Source organism: Macaca nemestrina, chromosome 8 (assembly GCF_043159975.1).
Source record: "Macaca nemestrina isolate mMacNem1 chromosome 8, mMacNem.hap1, whole genome shotgun sequence".
In the NCBI taxonomy this organism is placed as follows: domain Eukaryota; kingdom Metazoa; phylum Chordata; class Mammalia; order Primates; family Cercopithecidae; genus Macaca; species Macaca nemestrina.
The window spans coordinates 28,051,293-28,071,065 of record NC_092132.1 but is presented as its reverse complement, the minus strand read 5'-3'; the positions used below and the strand labels follow the sequence as shown (position 1 = coordinate 28,071,065).

At 37.9% G+C, this 19,773-nt stretch overlaps 2 long non-coding RNA genes across 17 annotated transcripts in view; one reads left to right on the top strand and one right to left on the bottom strand.

Moving 5' to 3' along the window:
• Positions 1 to 19,773, bottom strand: part of LOC105475937 (uncharacterized) — a 459,161-nt gene that overhangs the window by 219,873 nt on the left and 219,515 nt on the right. The gene's annotated exons all lie outside the window — the stretch shown is intronic.
• The window catches only part of LOC139355767 (uncharacterized), a 46,280-nt gene that overhangs the window by 668 nt on the left and 25,839 nt on the right, over positions 1 to 19,773 (top strand). The gene's annotated exons all lie outside the window — the stretch shown is intronic.

Here is a 19,773-nt window from a genome sequence, read left to right as displayed (position 1 = left end):
AGAACTAACCCAGGAGGAACGTGTAGAAACTGAAGACAAAGCAAAAATGGCATGGCCCCAGTCACATACTCCTCTTCTGCACATGGATTGGACAGCTACTTATTTCTTCAAATAATGTACCATCCTTAATGATACAAGCATGGCCACCAAACCCACACTCTCTCTCCTGTCTGAATCGTGAATGCCATGATGTTCTAACCAGGTTTCTTACAGATAGGGCACATGCTTCTTCATGCCTCCACATCTAACACAGTCCTTTTTGCAGATAAGTACTCAATAAATGCTTGTGGATAAGAATGATGACTACCTGTTTTGATCAGTAGATGATGCAATCTAATAATAGACAAAGAGACTTTATCAGGTGGGACACCAAAATCACTGTCCTCCCAAACATCAAACACTTTGTTTATTAAGAAAAAAGAAGTGTTTTGAATTATTCATACTCTGACCTTAGTCACAGCAGCAGAGATGCCATTAAAAAAAACAGACATTTTTTATGAATTTTATAAAAGTTCCCAGCTAGGTAGACCAGTTTTTCCTTAAGATAGGTTTTATTTTACAACTTCAAATGCTATGTGGAAATTCTGTGGGTAAAACTCTTTCTCGTTAACTTATTCAGGAATCCAAACTTAATTAAACCCTCAATCACTTTTCCTGGAATTGAGATGATGTGATGAGATTTGGTGATCTGTAATTTTTGGAATCTCCTTTCATTTCCTCTGTTTTTCCCCTGGGTGTGGCATTAGCAATTTTTCCTCCAACCTTCAGGAGAGTTGCTATTTATAGAGAGAATTTATTACATCCTTACTGGCAGTGCAACTATTTCACAGTTTATTTCCCTCAGAATCCTCAGATGAATATCAAGGAATACTAGTGATTTACTATATTTGAGTTCCTCAAAGTTGCTCAAGAAGTACATCCTTAAAGACTGCAACACATTTGAATTTCCCATAAGGAATATTTGTGCTATAGAAATGCAAGTATTTTAACTTCTACTCACCCAGTTAGAACACAATAACAAACAAGATTTTCTTTTTCCAAATGTGGTCTCTTTTATGATTTTTGGCTATAATTTATAAAATTAAAATAATAGAAAACATATCTTCATCTTATTTCATATGATATTCTGTATTTGAAGATCATTTAGAACCCAAATGTGCAGATCCGTACTCAATAAATGTTTGTGGATAAGAAACTCTGAATCTTGTTCAGAGTCCAGACTTGTGTTTACTGTTTAGATGCTCTCTCTCAAGTTGGCAAGATAAATTCTCTTGACTGTAAGAACAATAACTTCCAGAATACAACAGGGCTCCAACACTTTTACAATAATAGTAACCACTCTTTGCTCAACCCGAATAATGAGCAGATGTGTTTTTGTTATTTGTATCTTCCCAGCATCCATTTAGTCTTCTTCTGGAAATACCACCTCAATGTGAGAACATCACCCTCATCCTAGTTTCAGTCCATGTAGTTCAGATGGGGTCAAATTCACCATCTGGCCTCAGAAATAGGATAACCTAAGATGGGTCAATTAAAGCATTGCATAGTGACTAATTTAAGAATGGCACATCACCCAAGCCAGACTAATAACTTTCAGCCCTGGTTTATTGTTGGGAATTCCTCTTGACTAGCCTTCAGGATGACCATTTTAAAAAAGGGTAACATCATATCACTTGGCTAGTTTCCAATAACTTTCACTGTAACAAGGATTAAATCCAAACTCCTTACCATGGTCCATAAAGCTATTATAATCTAATTTCTACATACATGATTTATCTCATCATTTGTTATTTCTTCATATCACTTCACTCTATACCTCAAATAGGCTATGTTGGTTCCCATCTCAGGAGTCATGCACTTGTCATTCTTTCCATTTGCAATATTTTTTTCTTGGATCATTCTCTTGCTGCCTTTTCTCCATAATCATTTTTGTCTTAAGCCAAATGTCTCCTACACAGATAGGCCGTCCTGGATGACCAAAAAAAGCATCCATCACATAGTCTTTACTGCATTCTCCTGTATTATCTTTTTCATATTAATTTCAGGGTCCCAAATTGTTTTACTTGTTCACATCTTTATTGTGTCTCTCATTTAACCAGAGTGTAAGCTGTTTGGGGGCAGGCACATTAGTTATCTAGTTCATCATTGTATGTATCCCATATTCCCTAAGTATCAGGTTTTCAATAATTATTTACTGACTGATGGAGGAACTATCTTTTTGTTGTGCTTGATAACCTGGCAGAATATAAGCCAAGAGCTGCTAATGTCAAATTGTCGGCCAAGGCCAATGCAGGGGTAAGGAGAGCTGAGAAATGAAGAGAGGTGGATTCCCCACCATATAACTGAAGCCAGATACCAGAGATGTTGTTTATATAAGCCAGTCATTCTTAATTCATTTTGAGCTAGGTTTCTGTCGTTTGTACCAACAGGAGTCCTGATGGAAAAGTATGTAAAAGAACTTGTGGAGAGCCAAGTACCACACTTACATAAGTGCTGTGTTCTTGGACAATATCCATATCCTGTCACTTACACCACATATCTTTCCTTTTTTTTCCTGCTTTTGGCCAAAATTATAGCTAGCTAAAAGGGTTAAAGGTCTTATTTGAAAATATTCAGGTAATTTATCAGTGAAAAGTTATTTGAGATTTATCTGCAAAAATGACCTATGTATTAAGGTAACCAGAACACTTGACTTTATTGTATGGCAATGGTATTTTTATTGTTGTATTTAGTTGAAAAAGTGAATTGCTTGGGTATCTGTGTATCTAAGCATGGTAGAGTAACTTTACTAGACTTGACCTCCCACTAAAAATAATAATAAATTTAAAAAATAAAATCAACAACCAATAAAAATAGATAAAATATGTGAGGCAACTTTTTAAAGCATTGAACAACAGACAGCACGGTACTGCAATCTTTGAAAGAAGAAAAACACAGAATATAGGGGCCATAATAATATCATGATCACTCAGACTTCTCTGCTGCAGACCAGGAAGAAGAAGCTCAAGCAGAATTGGGGTCTCACTAAGGTAAGAAGGCAGAAGTTGTAATTACAAATTTCTGATGTGACTGGAATTTGTAAGGCAGGATATCTGAGAAACAAGCACTGCAAAGGAATGGTGGGAGTAGAGTAGATAAAGACTGCATTGAGATTCAATAATTGTATAAAATGTAAATGGACCAATTACTTCCATTAAAAGGCAGAGATTTGCCAGTAAAAACACAAAATCCAATGGTTATCCTCTATAAGAAATTCGCTTTTAATATGAAAAGAGTCTGAAAATAAAAGGATAGGAAAAGATATACCAAGAAAGCGGTAAGTATTAGAAAGTTGGCGTAACCATTTTTAATATTAGGCAAAACAGACTTTGAGACAAGGAGTATCACCAGAGACATCCTTAAATTTGCAACCACGAGTTTATTTAGCAATATTAAATTTTAATACAAACCCACAAGGTACCTTCCATTCTTCCTCCTTTCCATATTTCTAACTTCTTTCTCAGAGTGAGAAACCTGGGTACCATTCTCCACAATATATCACTCATTTTCTCAAACCTACACAGAATAGTTTTGGAATTACTAACAAATACTATTGTGAAAAGCAAGCTTACTGGGGCAGGAAACATACAACACAAGCCTGAAGCATCTTACAGTGCCAGAAACTAAGGAAGTGCTCAAAAACCAATCAACCCAAATGAAATTGATAGGGGAATGTCAAAGGGACAGAGGAGCCAACTGAAAGAGCTCTCAATGTCCAAAGTGGAAACCATTAATTTTAGCAACAAAATAAATTAAGTAGTGTTGGATTATAACTCAAAGTATAACATAAATATTCATGAGGTCATATTGATATGAATAAATGAATAAGTAAATGAGAGAGAAGAGAAAAAGCTCCCAGGCAGAAGAATTCCAAATAATTTATGGAAATACTTGGCTCTTAAGGAGGGAAGCACAGTGTGGGCTTCCAGTAGTGATCTCCCTGTAAAGAGTACAGTATAAAAGGGTGGGGATGGGGGAGAGTGACTTTACAGTGGAGAAACCTGACAAACACACTGGCAAAGTGACCCAGATCAACTTCAACAGTGGTAAATCCTGTTGATAATATGTATTCCTAATATGATGTGCTTAAGTTGGCCTTTACTTCTGTGGTCTTCTTCCAAAAAACACACAATCCCAGTATAACCATAAGAGTAACATCGACCGGGTGCAGTGGCTCATGCCTGTAATCTCAGCACTTTGGGCGGCCAAGGTGGGTAGATCATGGGGTCAGGAGTTTGAGACTGGCCTGACCAACATGGTGAAACCCCATGTCTACTAAAAATACAAAAATTAGCTTGGTGTGGTGGTGCGCACCTGTAATCCCAGCTACTCAGGAGGCTGAGGCAGGAGAATCGCTTGAACCCAGGAGGCGGAGCTTGCAGTGAGCCGAGATAGCGCCAGTGCACTCCAGCCTGGGCAACAGAGCGAGACTCCATCTCTCAAAAAAAAAAAAAAAAAAAAAGTCAGTAGTAAAGTATCCTGTACTCTTCAAAACTGTCAAGGTCATAGAAACAAGGAAAATCTGAGAAACTATTGCAGTGAAAAGGAGCCTAAAGAACTGGAACTACATGTAACATGGTATTCTAGACAGAACCCAGGAAAAGAACATCAAGTAAAGCTAAGGAAGTCCGAATTAACTATCTTCTCAACTTTTCTGTAATCTTGTAATCTAAAGTTGTCCTAAAAAATGGTGTCTATTTAAAAATACGATTCAATATTGATTGAATAAAGCTCCTTCAACACAAAGGCCACAAAAGTTACACCAGAAGCAATAAGCACAGCTATGACTAGTTTCTAAATCACATTCTCCTCTGAAAACCAATAGGGTGACTATAGTCAATAGTAGCTTAGTTGTATATTTTAAAATAACTTAAACAATGTAATTGGATTGTTTGTAACACAAAGGATAAATGCTTGAGGGGATGGATACCCCCCATTCTCCACAATGTACTTATTTCACATTGCTTGCCTGTATCCAAACAGCTCATGTACTCCATAAATATATATACTTATTATGTAGCCACAAAAAAATTTAAAAATAATAATAATATTTTAAAAACCCAATACGCCTCTTTGGAGAAAAAGTTGTTTTTAGGGTTTAAATACAAGCTAAGCCTGCAACATTTTCCTGTACCAAAAAATTAGAAAGTACTCAGAGATGATGTGGATGTATCAACAGGGCAGGAGAACAAGTTGAAAGGTCCCCCAGTGGCCACATTTGGGTCCAGTTGAACTTCACTATAAGTAAATACATAAATGATTACATTTAGTAGAATAAGAATCTGAGTTCCTACTGATATAAATATATAAACCAGGTCTTCCTTATAGTAGGGTGCTATAAGATGCTTTAATGTGGAGAAAATGATGGAGTTTAAAATATCAACTCTGGATGCTAAAATTAGTTTGATGAGGAACATATATTTACATATAACAGTAATTCCCCATAAATTACTTACAAAGGGGAACATAGACATTTTGCAGTGGAGAAAACTGGAAGAAAACACAGTAACCAAATGATCGAAGCAAGTGTCACCAATATTGGAACAAATCAACATCATAGGCCTCCTGATGTGATGCACCGTGGAGGAAGATACAACATTGTGTCTCTAGCACTCCTGAGAAAAATACTTAAATTTAATCAGGAAATAAAAATCAAAATTAAGGAACATTCTGGAAATAATTGGTCTATGATCTTTAAAAAGGTGTCAGTGTCAAGAAAGATAAAGAAAAGCTAAAGAACTACTACAGACTAAAGAAGACTAAAGGAACATGACAAAGGCAACGTGATTCTGGATAGGATCCTTGGCTGGGGAAGAAAATAGCTATAATAGGTCTGTTGGCAGAAATGATCAAACTTGAATATTACAGTGGATGATGTAATGGTGTTTTATTAATTCTGAATTTTCATATTTTGATAATTGCACTGCAGTTATGTAAAAGAATATCCTTATACTGAATTCTGTCAACAATGTGAGTTTGGAAGTGAATTTTTCCCCAGACCCTCCCAATAAGAACCTGGCCCATTTGACACTTTGATTTCAGTCTTGTGTGTTGTAAGCTGAGCCTGTTCAGATTTTTGACCTACAGAACTCCCAGCTAATAAATGGGTGTTGCTTTAAGCCATTAAGGTTGCTATAATTAGTTCTGTGGCAAAAATAAAGGAATACAATCCCTCACCTACTCATACACACTAAACACACACATAATGCATACATATGCATTGTCATACACACAAAAAACCTATGGATAAGGATGAAATATATATCTAATAAAGTGTTGAAATCAAGATGTAGTTATGGATGAAAATCAAACCAACAGATAAAAATCGGGGTGGTTAAAACATGGCTCCCTTCAAGACAGATTGCTTTGAATAACATTCAATTTGAGGTGGAATTTCTGTGGTGATAGAAGATAGCTCCCAGAAGGAGAGGAGCCAAGAGCACACATCTCTTCTTGATCCTAAACACACAAAATAAGACGTCCTGAGAGCACTTACAATGACACATTCAAAGCTATGCTTGGAACCAGAGACTTTTAGAGAAGGCGAGAGACAGAAAGGAGATGAGTGTAGGAAGTTTGAATTCAAATGAGAGGCTAATTTAGGCTATGGTCAAATTAGATAAGTAAAAGAAATTTTGATTTATTCTGCATTCTCTTCCCAGGGGTTCAAAATGCTATCCTAGCTGTTACTGCATTTATCCTCATAATTACCCTGTAGTCATTCATTCCTTCTTAAAATCCTAATTTAAACCAATGTTGGCTGTCCCTTCATCACAGGATAAAATCCAAACCTCTTTCAGGTCAAAGAAATTTTACACCAAAAGAATTTTACACCAACTTGCCTCTCTAGTCGCATATTCCTGCTGCCACCCACCTTCACTGTGTAGTTTCACACCATAGGACACGGCCTTCTTCCATGATTATTTTGATGATTAATACCTTTCTGCCTTTTTTGTGGATTATACCTTCTTTTTTTTTTTTTTTTTTTTGAGATGGAGTCTCGTTCTGTCATCCAGGCTGAAGTGCAGTGGTGCAATCTCGGCTCACTGCAACCTCCCTGGTTCATGTGATTCTCATGCCTCAGTCTCCCGAGTGGCTGGGATTTCAGACGTGCACCACCACACCCAGCTAATTTTTGTATCTTTAGTAGAGATGGGGTTTCACTACATTGGCCAGACTGGTCTCAAATTCCTGACCTCAGGTGATCTACCTGCCTGGGCCTCTCAAAGTGTTGGGATTACAGGCATGAGCCACTACGCCCAGACTGTAACTCTTATAACTGAGTTATCATCTGTCCTTCAATAAGTCCACAAAAATGCTCCTCTCCATATTAACACCCTGGAAAATCCAAATCTTCACTGATCCTTCATTGATGCAGGCAACAGAAGTTCGGATTTGCATCATGTCTCCTGTAGCGTGATGGTTGCAAGTATGGAATGAGCTCCTCTTTTCTCCTACATTATTATGCTACCCAGTCTAGATTAGATTGCCGCTCACAGCAGGAAAGTGAAAAAAAAAAAAAAGCATTTAGAACACGAATCTTAACATGCTTTGAAAACTGGTAACAAAAATGAATAAATAAAGTAAGTAAATGCATCTAGTAAGAAGACAATATTGGGATAAAGACTTTGGATGGTAAGTTGAGTTTTGATAATTCAATCTTTCAGCACATTTAGAGTTGATGCTGAAATGTTAAAGATTCTTTCCAGCCTTATGTAATATGTTCTTCCATCTGGATGACTTACTATTTCTCAATTTTCTTTTTATAAACAGCTTTACTGAGATATAGTCCACATTCCATACAATTCACTCATTTAGTTTGTACAATCCATTGATTTTCAATATATGCATAGAGTTGTGCAGCCATCCCCACAACTTAATTATAGAATATTCTCAATTCCCTTTTGTGCTTATCCTACTCTTTACTTTTCATTCATTCACTCATTTATTCAACCACTTAGAATATATTTCTCCAGTCAATGTAAATTCTGTGGATACCATGATAAATACAAGATGGTCCTGCTCTCAATGAGATCCTGAGAGAGGCACACATTAAAGAAGCAATTACAATACAGGGTGATAAATCCTATCATGGGCAAAGTGCAGGGTGCTGTGCTAGGACATACGTGGGGGTACCTGATCCACTGATGGTCAGAGAAGTGATTCTGGAAGGAAGCAAGTTCTGTGCTGAGACAGGAAGAGTGAGATGGAGATTTTCAGTTGACAGTGAAAATGGGAGCACAGATGAGGCGTTCAAAGGAGAGGGTTCCAAACATAAAGAATGGTGAATGCTAAGACCCAGAGTGAGACGGAAATGGATTCATGGTACTAAAAAGAATCCAGCCTTTTCTGCCTGTCAAAATCCAAGCCATCATTCTGTTTAGATATGAATGTTCATAGCAGCTTTATTGGGTAATATTCAAAAACTGAAAACAACTGAAGTGCCCATCATCAGGCAAATGAATGAACTGTTGTACATCATACAATGGAATAATAACCAGCAATGGAAAGGAATGAACTATTGGTGCATGCAAGAACATGCAGTGAATTAAACCTGACAAAAAAAGAGTAAACACTGCACAATTCCATCTGCATAAAATTCTAGAAAACACAGCTAATCTATAGTGACAGAAGGCAGATTAGTGGTTGCCTGGTAGGTAGTAGGGACAGATTATGAAGAGGCAAGAAGAAACTTTCAGGAGTGACAGAGATGTTCGTTATCTTGATTGTGGTGATGGCTCCATTGGTGAATACATACATTAACCATTAGCAAATTGCATATACTAAACATATATAGTTCATTGTATGTCAGTATACCCCATCAAGTTGTTTTTTTAAAAAGGCATCTCTGTTTTGACAACCAGTTATGTGATCTCCCTGTTAATAAAAAACCCGGCACCTAGTAAGTGCTCAGTGAGTATTGGGCATTAATTTTGGTGTCAGTGTTAAAATATGAATATTAGTATGATCCTACTTGCCATGGTCAGAAAGGCCGAGGAAACAAATGAGGTCTGATCTGCCCATTGGCCCAGACAGTAGACTTGGGAGTGGAAACTGGGAAAGCTGGGAAGTCCAGAGCTGAGACCTAGAGTTGGGGGGACGAACTGAAGGATTAAAATCCTCCCTCTGCCACTTACTAGCCCAACTCAAATGTTGCCTCCCCTCAGAAGCCTTACTCAATTCAGATTTATTTATTTATTTATTTATTTATTTGAGATGGAGTCTTGCTCTGTTGCTCAGGCTCTAGCGCAGTGGCATATCTCAGGTCACTGCAACCTCTGCCTCTCGGGTTCAAGCAATTCTCCTGCCTCAACCTCCCGAGTCGCTGGGATTACAGGTGCTCAGCACCATGCCCAGCTAATTTTTGTATTTTTAGTAGAGACGGGGTTTCACCATGTTGGCCAGGCTAGTCTTGAATTCCTCTCAGGTGATCTACCCGCCTCGGCCTCCCAAAGTGCAGGGATTACAGGCATGAGCCACCACGCCTGGCCCTGATTCAGATTTAGTTACGTCCTCTTTTGTGTTTCCTTAACCTTTTGGGAACATCTCAATACACTATTTTCCTTCTCACAAAATACATCCTTAAATCAAACAGTAATTTTAAACCAAACTTTGAGTAGTCCACACAGACTGTAAGATAAAGTTAGGAAACAATAAAGTAAGATGAAAAAAATAATAATAACCACTACGAAACGTGAAATGGCACGCAGTTATAGGAATGACTGAAATCATAACTATCTTTAATTCCCCTGTTTATCTGAAAACTATTAATTCTTTATTATTTTATTGCCCTCAAAAGCCTACTCATTATAACCTGTAGTTATAAATATTACAGAAACATCCAATTTAAAAAAAATCAACAGGCTCCTTTTTCCTATACCCCCAGAGAGTGAGGGTGAATCACTATTCACACATTCAGTTGTCTCAATCCTTAACAAGAAGACTGATCACATTCAGAAGAAAACAGAAATAATCTGGAAAATGGAGGGCTCAAATACCTAATGAATAAGAAAATAAATGACTGTTTCTTATGATGAATAATTTAAGTAAATGTCACACTGAAGTAATTGCAAATAACATATAACACCTTTGAGTTAATGACAGTGGAATTAGGAAAGCTTTTTCTAATCGCTATCATCTCTTAAAAGTTCACAGTTTTCAGTTCAATAAAAATATGTAAGATAACTTCATCAATTTCCAATCCTGGAATGAAGCTCTTTAATATTTTTGCACAGAATTTCTTACAAATTCATAAGTGAACCATCACACTTAGAAATGGGATGCTTTTTTCTAGGAGATATTCCATACCAACTCATTAAATTGATTTGTCCATCTCAACAGTTCTTAAAAATTGCTAGAGTTACAAAATTTTAAAGTAGAGAAGAAATCATATATATTATTTATCCCAAACTTTCTATTTTACAGATGAGATTAGGTCCTAGAGAGAAAATGTTCTGATCAAATTCACACAGCAATTAGTCGCAATTCTTAGTCTACAATCCTAGCTTCCTACTACCCAGGTTCAGTGCCTCTTCTCAACAAGATACCTCTTTCACAGAACAGGTTCCTGAACCTGGAAAAAGAATTAAGTTTTTTCACAAGGCTCTGTTTGATTGGGAAATTGATTTAAATGCAGCTAGACACCTACTCAAGCTTTTTGTTTTGAGCCTATTCTAGTTACTATTGCTCCACAATGTAGTGATAGAAGATACCTATCATTCCATTTTGCTCACCATTTTGCCAGTCAAGAATTAGAGAAGGGTTTATCTGAATAGATGGTACTAAGAGTCTGTCATGCAGTTGCAGTCAAATATGGGCTGGCATTGCAGTCATCTGAAGGCTGTAGCAAGTAGGACATCCATAAGGGCTCACTCACATAGTGGCAGTTGGTGCTGGATTCTACATGCTGGAAGCTAAGCTGGATTTGCTGACTGGAGTGCCTACACAGGGCCTGTGCAGCATGGTGGTCTCAGGGGCTCTCACATGGTGTCTGGCTTTCCCCAGAGCGAGTGTCCTCAGAAACCCAAGCAGAAGCTGCCAGGCCTTTCCAGACTTAGTCTCTGAAGTTATGCAGCTGCATTCCACTCTTTACAAGAAAGTTACTGAGGCGGGCTTAGGTATTAGTACAAGGGAGGAGACAGAACTCACCTCTCAGTGTGCAAAGTTTCAAATAATTCATAGACATGTTTTAAAACTGCCACATGGCCACAGAGGGAGAAATCTCAGGTAAGCTAGAAGATATGACATAAGTGTAGAAGAACTGATCAGTCACTCACTCATCAAAGAAACTTTGGAAAATAGAATCCATATTCCTCTCTTTGTTTATCTCCCTAACACCCTACAATAGAAAAATGTAACTAAGAGTTTTCAATCTCAGATTTGCCCAGTTTCCAAGACAATGAAATTGATATTCAAGATAAAGTTGCAGGAAGATGACCTAGAAGGCAAAATAATAATCTTCAAAGTCAGGATCTTGAGTTGCAAATCAAGTATTTAATATTTGAGTTAATGAAGGACCAAAGAGATCTTTTATTGTTCCCCCAATGAGCATGTGGAATTAAATTTTATTGAACTTCTTAGAGTTGTGACTCTGTCTTTTAAACTTGATTTGTATGGCATTCCACAGAACCCAATGCAGAGATTAGTGCTTCACAAATTTCAAATGATAGATGATGATTTAATTGGAACAGAGTAGTCCATAAATGTCTTATGAATATAAAGACATCACAGAGTCTGTGGTATAGACTGTTCTGTGATTCAAATAGTCAGGATGAATAGGACTATTTTTAAGCAGCCATGATTTTAGAAAATAAGAAATTGGAACAATTTCCAATGACACTGATAAGGGCCACAAGTACCTCTTAGCATTCAAAATTATTTCAAGAAAAGAGACATAGAGATTCAGAGAAGCAACCGAATATTTACTAGAGAATCACTAGGATATTGAATTGAAAATCCTTTCCATCTCTTATTTCTTAACCTTTTCAGAAAGGAGGTAATATTTATAGGTAAGTTGGAAAATATAATGTGTGTTTATAACGTAAGAAAGGTATGAATTCTCATACCATGAGGAGAGGGACAATTTGAAGAAGTTGTGAAGCTATTTCTCTTCAAAATTTTACTGTTGCCAATAAAGATATAAAATTTCAGGTTTCCAAAAGGTTGACTGAAATTATTGTACGAATAAATTATTTAAATTAGAGTTTGTGGATTATATGGCCCAAGTCCAAAAGAAGTTACAAATGAATTTTGTGTTAGTGTTTGTAATTTTAGAGTATGGCTTTTTCTTTTGCTGATCCCATGTGGGTTCTCTGGCATGGCTCCATTCTGGACTGGGGTTGAAAAGTCAGGCTGGCCTCATTCACCTATCTGGTAACTCAGTGCGGGCTCCGGAATGAAGCTCCTTGTTTCTCCTGTATTTGACCTCAGTGGTAGACAGAAAAATGGTTCCCAAAAGATGTGCATGCTCTTATCTTCAAAATTTGTGAATACGAATATGTGATGTCACATGATGAATGAAACGTTGCAGATGGGGAGTAAGTTAAGGATCTTGAAATGGGGAGATTATCCTGAATTTTCGAGGTGGGCTCAATCTAATCACAAAGAACATTTTGAGAAGGAGGCAGAAGAGTCTGGGTCAGAGGAGATGTGATAACAAAAAGCATAGTTGCAGCCATGTGAGGAAGAGACCACCAGAAAGAATCCCAGCGGTGGGTAGAAGCTGGAAAAGGCATCGAGGTAAATTCTCCCCTAAAGTCTCCAGAAGGAATGCTGTCTTGCTGACTGATACAGTTCGGATATTTGTCCCCACTCAAATTTCATGTTGAATTGTAATCCCCAGTGCTGAAGACAGAACCTGGTGGGTGTGTCTGGATCACAAGGACAGATCCCTCATGGCTTGGTGCTGTCTTCACAATAGTGAGTTCTTGCCAGATCTAGCCATTTAAAGTAAATAGTACCTCCCACCTCAACTCTCACTCCCTCCCTCCTCCTTCCACTATGTGATGCACCTACTCCCCGTTTGCCTTCCACTACGATTGTAAGCTTCCTGAGGTCTCTTTAGAAGCTGAGCAGATGTCAACAGCATGCTTCCTGGAAAGCCTGCAGAACCATGAGACAATTAAACCTCTTTTCTTTATAAATTACCCAGTCTCAGGTATTTCTTCACAGCACTGCAAGAACAGCCTAATACACTGACCCATTTTAGGCTTCTGACCTTGAGAAATATCGGAAAATAAGTATGTGGCATTTTAAGTCACTGAGTTCATGATAATTTGTTACAGCAGCAATAGGGAACCAATTCAGCCCCTCATATCTTTCAATAGACTAGAACAGGTCTAAAGTAGTGTTCCCAGAGAGCCAGCCCTTTTGCACACACATGCTTTTCAAGCTTCTGTGTCACCGGTGCAGTGGTCCCATTTGCTGAAACATGTTACATGGCTGGCAGAGTCCATGTGAGAGGGGCTTTGTTTGACTACACCTTTGGATAGGAAAAGTGACAAAATCTCATTGCGTGAGTATTGGGATGGGAGAAATTTGTGGCCATTTACAAATGTGTTACAGGGGTTGTAATATGCTTTATGTGGCTTATACTTTGAAAACCGAAACCCCTTGAATCAATGCCTTAGTCTGATGCCCACAGTTGAGATAATCTATCAAATATTCCATAATGCCTAACCCAGTCACCACCCTGTCTTGCCCGAAGTTCTGGTTGATTATGACTTTTCCTTCTCTCCTTCTACCTGTCTTCTGCCCTCTGCTCCCCACCGCTGTCCCCTTCCCATTCTTTTCCATTTTAGCCCCACTTCCAAATGAACTTCTCAGACTGCTGAGCCATCAGAAAAGTGTTTTATTGAGCCTACAATGTTTTCAAGCCCTTCTTTTTTTTTGGAGAAAGTTACTTCACATGCACTTTTATGTGGCACAGAGTTTCTGTGACTCAATCCTGAGATATTCATTTGCATAAAATACAATGCCAACTGCCAAGGCCAAGTAGCAAATGTTATTAGGCATTGTGTGTGTGTGTGTGTGTGTGTGTGTGTGTGTGTATTTTAACTTGAAGGATGGCACTTGCTCCAGGTATTTTAAAAGGCAGAAAGAAAATTCCTTCAATGTTCTTCAAATTTGCATTTTGCTTCATGTTTTAACTGAGAAGTAAAATACATTAGAACTCTCACATCATTAACAGAAGTGTGTGGGTAAACTTAGAATTTGCATTTAAATACATTCAAAAGCAGACTTCTGCAGAACTTGCAAGCAGCTCAGCAGAAGATGCCAGTGAGAAGAGAAAAGGAATAGTACATTTTTGCCAAAAAAAAAATCATCAAAATTGAATTTGTATATATTTTGATTGTCACATTTGTTTACTTTTAAAGTTTGTATTGGTCCAAACAGACTGCGAATTTCTTGAATAATTTGCTTTTGTGATCAGTCTTCTGCATTGGTTATATACTTTACAAATTAGCTTATTTGGTTAACTGATAAAACTTCATGTGGGTTCATCAAAGCCAAAGGGAAAAAAAAACAAAAAACACTTTGAGGCAATGTTTATGGCCAGGCCAGACTGAACAATAAGAAACTCTCGGAGGGCGTGATCTTGGAATGAATTACATAACCAGGGACTGAATCCTCTGGCTTACAGTTTCAGAAACTGGATTTTAGCTGTTTCCAGTGACCCCAAACTTCTTACTGGCTGTCTTCTTTCCTGGTCTTGGTGAACTTAGTCACTGAATTAAAAGGCCCCATTGAGCATAGAATTTGAGCAAAGAAAAACAGATTTTCAAGGGTCCTGATGCCACAATGAAGCCTGATCAAATATGCCTGCCCCTCAACCTCATTCACCTGCCTACAGACCTGAATGTCAAGGCCTACCAGATTCAGGAATGCGGTGGTCCCTAACCTAGGTTGCTTCTCTGATCCTTGTGTTTCTAGACATTCATCTCAACTTTTCCATGTCTTATTTAAATATGTCAATATTATTGATTAAGCCATGGTGTAGTGAAAGGTTAACAAATGCATGCTATGTGTCACCCCCTCTCTTCCTAAGCAATTGTTCATTTGAAAAACAATCCCTCTTTCCCACTAAGTCCTGCTCAGCATGGACTCCAGGCAACCACTTCAAATCAATTCGAATTGATAAATGAGATAAAGCCTAGTACATTTGCCACCTCTGGTGCAGAGGCTTTTTCTAACGACCTGGAGACAACCTATCTCTTCTCATTAGGTGCTTATTTCATTTGACCATGAATGGCTGAATTCTAGCTCTGTAATGATGATCGAGGCAATGGATTCACATCCTCATGTTTGTTTTTCTCTGTCTCACAAGCATTATTACATATTTCCTCCAGAAATGTGTGATCATGAGCAAAAAACCTCTTGGTGTGTTAACACAGGTTCATATTCATTATGGGAATATAGTATGCGTGTATTTTCTTGTCTAAGATCTGTTGTCCTCACTAGATCTTAAGCATCATGAGAAGAGGGACTGTGCCTATTTTGTTAACTCTGTTATCAGGAGTGCCTAGTGTACTGCCACCACACAGGACCTCAGCAAATGTTTACTAAGGACATACAAACAGTGGGTCATTGCTGCATACATATTTAATGTAAGGTTTCCTAGCTATTAGGGATACTATCAATAATATATCAAATTCTCACATTATAGAACCTAATTACTCTCCTATTTTTCAGCTCTGCTTGCTTGCAATATTATGAGAATGTCTCCAGAAGGAGAGCATTTTAGATGAAACTCAACCTAATTATTTTTTCTTTCTCTTTTTTTAAATTTTCATAATATCAATGGTAAGAGAGTCCTAAACTATATGTCAAAAGTAGCTTTGGAAATCATAAAAATTATAGTTGTATTGCATTTTATTCAACAAATATTTTCAAACAGCTTTTTGTGGAGGTATCAATGTTATGGTTGCTGACCTGACCCCAAGCAAATTTTTCTCTAGGTGAAGTGAAGAGGCTTATATAAAAATGACTTTTAAAAATATGTAGTCAAAATTCAAAATATATAATAGAAGCAAAGAAACAACCAACAGAAATCATCTATTAAGAAGAAAATAAGTGTTCTTTAAGCCCCCTGAAGATTGGAAAACAGTAACTTTTTGGCATCCTGTTGTTGTATGCAGATCTGGCATATTGCCTTATGAAAAGTAGATGATCCATGAATGTTGTTTGAACGAATGAATTGAATTAATGAATATTCATTCAATAACCATAGTTTCATGCTATTTACATTCTAACAAAGTATATTGCATGTTATCAGGGTTTAGTATTAACTTTCTGCCTAGTATTACACTCAGTGAACGGCAAAATAATGGCTGCAGTTTCCCCAGGTCACGGCCAAGAGGTTATTCTTGAGAATAGTTAGTCCTCACTTAATGTCATCACTAGATTCCTGGAAACTGTGACTTGAAGTGACATAACACATAACGGAACAACTCCTTTTCCTCATCAACATTTTAACAAACTATGTTGAACAAAAGGATGTTATTAGAGGACCTGCTATACATTGTGTCACTTGAAGTTGCAGTTTCCAAGAACCTATCAACGACCTCACGTGAGGACTTCCTGTATCGCTCTCTTACCCCACATATATAATTAAATCTCTAGGTATCCTTTCTATTTGCCTAATAACATTTTTCCATTGACTGGCTTCTCTCTATCCCCTGGCCACTCTTTAGTTGTGGCTTAACTTGCTCCCTTCTTGCCTCCCTCTAACCTGTTCTCTAATTGACACCAGAATGACATGTCTAAAGAGCAAATGTGACCAGGATATTGCATATCAGCTTTCTTGGCTCCCCATGGATACGGTAAATTTAGGCTAATGCAAGACCCTTATCTGGTACTTGCTCTCCTTCCCTGCTCCTCCATGGTCATCACTGTCTGTATTTCAGCTAGACAACTTCTTAAGTCCTCAAGTGACAGCACTCTCGCTCATTTTAGTTGGGTTATAGTCTTCTCATCTCTAGGTTGGATTCTTGGTTAGAATTTTCCTTTCCTGACTATTTGCCTGGCTCACTCTTAGTTGTCCTTGAGATGTCCTTGTGGTCTTCAACCCCATGAGAAAGTTTATCTGTGATGCTAAAGAGTCCTGCATCCTAATTGTAGCAATGATCACCTGTCTTAATTGCCTATCTGCCGTGTCTCTCACACCTCAATTGTAAGCTTCTTTCAGGGCCTATGTCTCATTTATGGTTGTATCCCTAGAACCTATTTCATGGTAGGAACTAGTAAACAAGGCAATTGTATTAAGATATACACTGAAGGCCGGGCGTGCTGGCTCATGCCTGTAATCCCAACACTTTGGGAGGCCGAGGCAGGTGGATCACGAGGTCAGGAGATCAAGACTATCCTGGCCAACATGGTGAAAACCCATCTCTACTAAACATACAAAAACTTAGCCGAGTGCAGTGGTGCGTGCCTGTAATCCCAGATACTTGGGAGGCTGAGGCAGGAGAATCGCTTGAACCCTGGAGGTGGAGGTTGCAATGAGCCGAGATTGTGCCACTTGCACTTCAGCTTGGGCGACACAGTGAGACTCCATAAAACAAAAACAAAAACAAACAAAAGCAAAAACAAAGATACACTTAAGGGAAGAGTAAATGAATGAGCAAATACAATCGTGGCAGAGAACAGGATTTATTTATTACAAGTAGCCTTGATCTCTTGTATTGTTCCCAATAGAAGCCAAGACTCCCAAACCCAGGCATATTTAGGACGTTCTTCAAACAATTGCCAGTACCACGGTGCTGGGGAAAAACAAGACAAACAAACAAACAAAACAAAACCTTTCAGCCACCTTAAACTAAAGCTGCTCTGTCATCTTGCAGACCCACCCTGGAGTCCAATAGGACAGTTTTCAAAGCCACCCATCCTGGCAGAGTGCTTGAGAAGCTGCAGGAGAACAGCATCCAGGATTGCAATTAGAGTTGGAAGGGAGGAGGAGGAGACAAGGGTCACCGGGCCAATCAATAGTCAGCTACCTTCTCCCCCACCCCCTCACCGCCAAGTGTTCAGAGAAATGCCAAAGCTTGCTGCTTAATCGCGGTTCCCATTTTAGGTAGTGCACTCCTGCCATCTAGTGGTTCCCCCACGCTCTCCACAATGCCTTCAGCAGAGGTGGATTTCATGTGCTGAAAACCCAGCAAAGGCAGAACCAAACCAAAAAGCCAGACTTAAAAGAGTGCCCTAAAATAGTGCCCAAGTGCAATCAAAATCCACCTAGAGAACCACAATAGCATTTGGGTTCCTTTGTGACCTTTGAGAAGTGATTATCTTAACTGGTGTGGAATGCAATTGAAAGTCCAAGTCTTGAATCATGGTGTCAAACTGGTAAACAGATTTGAAAACTGTTTTTTATTTCACTAGGAAATAGGAAATGATTTTAGTTTATCATGGATTGAATGTGTCTTTTTGCCCCTTCTTCTCCTAAATGATTCTAAATGTGTTGTGAACTGCTTAGAAATCATTCTTACCCAACAGTGAACTAGATAATTGCAAAACTGAAGAAGAAGAAGAAGAAGAAAAAAAAAAAAAAGCTAAGAATGTCTCTGCTACTGTCAGCACAGAAGTGCCAAAAAAGCCAAAGATGACACAGCTGAGATTTAACAAGAGAAACATTTCAGGGAGCAGGACTGACAATGGATGAAAATGTTCCTGATTTCAAAGTCCCTGAGGGAAGCTGGCACTCTTACTGTTTTTTTCATGGTACTCCTGAAGTAATTCATTAAAACATTAATAGCCTCTGTTGGCCCTGGGGCCATGAACTGGGACCGATCCAGCTGCACAGGAGCACATCAACATGCAGAAGATACTCACCTCTTCTGCACATACTCTATGGCTGAGAAAACCGGTCATGAAATAATTCTGAAAACAGAGAAGTAGTCAGCCTGGCCCCAGAGAAACAATAGCCTTCACCAACAGTTTTACAGGAACAGAATTGCTCAGGCAGAAAATATATTCTTATGCACATATATATATAAAAAACACATTAACTTATAATGTAAGTTTAATACGTATATAATATACTTAACATATATATACTTAATATATACGTATTATATACTTAAAATATACATATTAAACGTACATGCCTCAATAAAATAACCAAGAGCCACAGGAAGTGATAGGGGCCACGATAAAATATTGAGAGGTCTTGCATGTGATTTAAACTTTTTTTTTCCTCTTTCTAAATGCTCCAAATATATATAATCACAGCTTCTGATATTGTAAGGTGACCATCAGCTGAAACTTGAAACAACTAACATTTACGAACCCCACTTAGGAATTTCACAAGATTCCTGTTTTCTTCTGCATTCTATGCCAAGACATGTTTGCTGTTTATTTAGATAAACATGTAATGTGTAACGGATGAGACCCTATTTTTTAACTCAATTTTCCAGTTGGGTTAAAAAATAGGTTTCTGAAGGAGGAAAAATCAGTTAATCTAAGTATTTGATGTTATATAAGTACAATCAATTAACTTACACATTAAAAAAATTTTCATCAGCTGTTTTATCATGGTGACACAGCCTTGTCATAAAGAACTACCTTTAGGTTAGCTACTAGCTGAGAATGAAACTACATTTAGTATACAAAACAAAGACATACAATTGTTAGACAAATTATCTGCTTTATCTTTGTGGACAAAAAAGACGATCGATGATACTCAGGTTTAAAAAAATTCATGTTCACAAAATATCTTCTTGGAGAAAGTTTCATTTT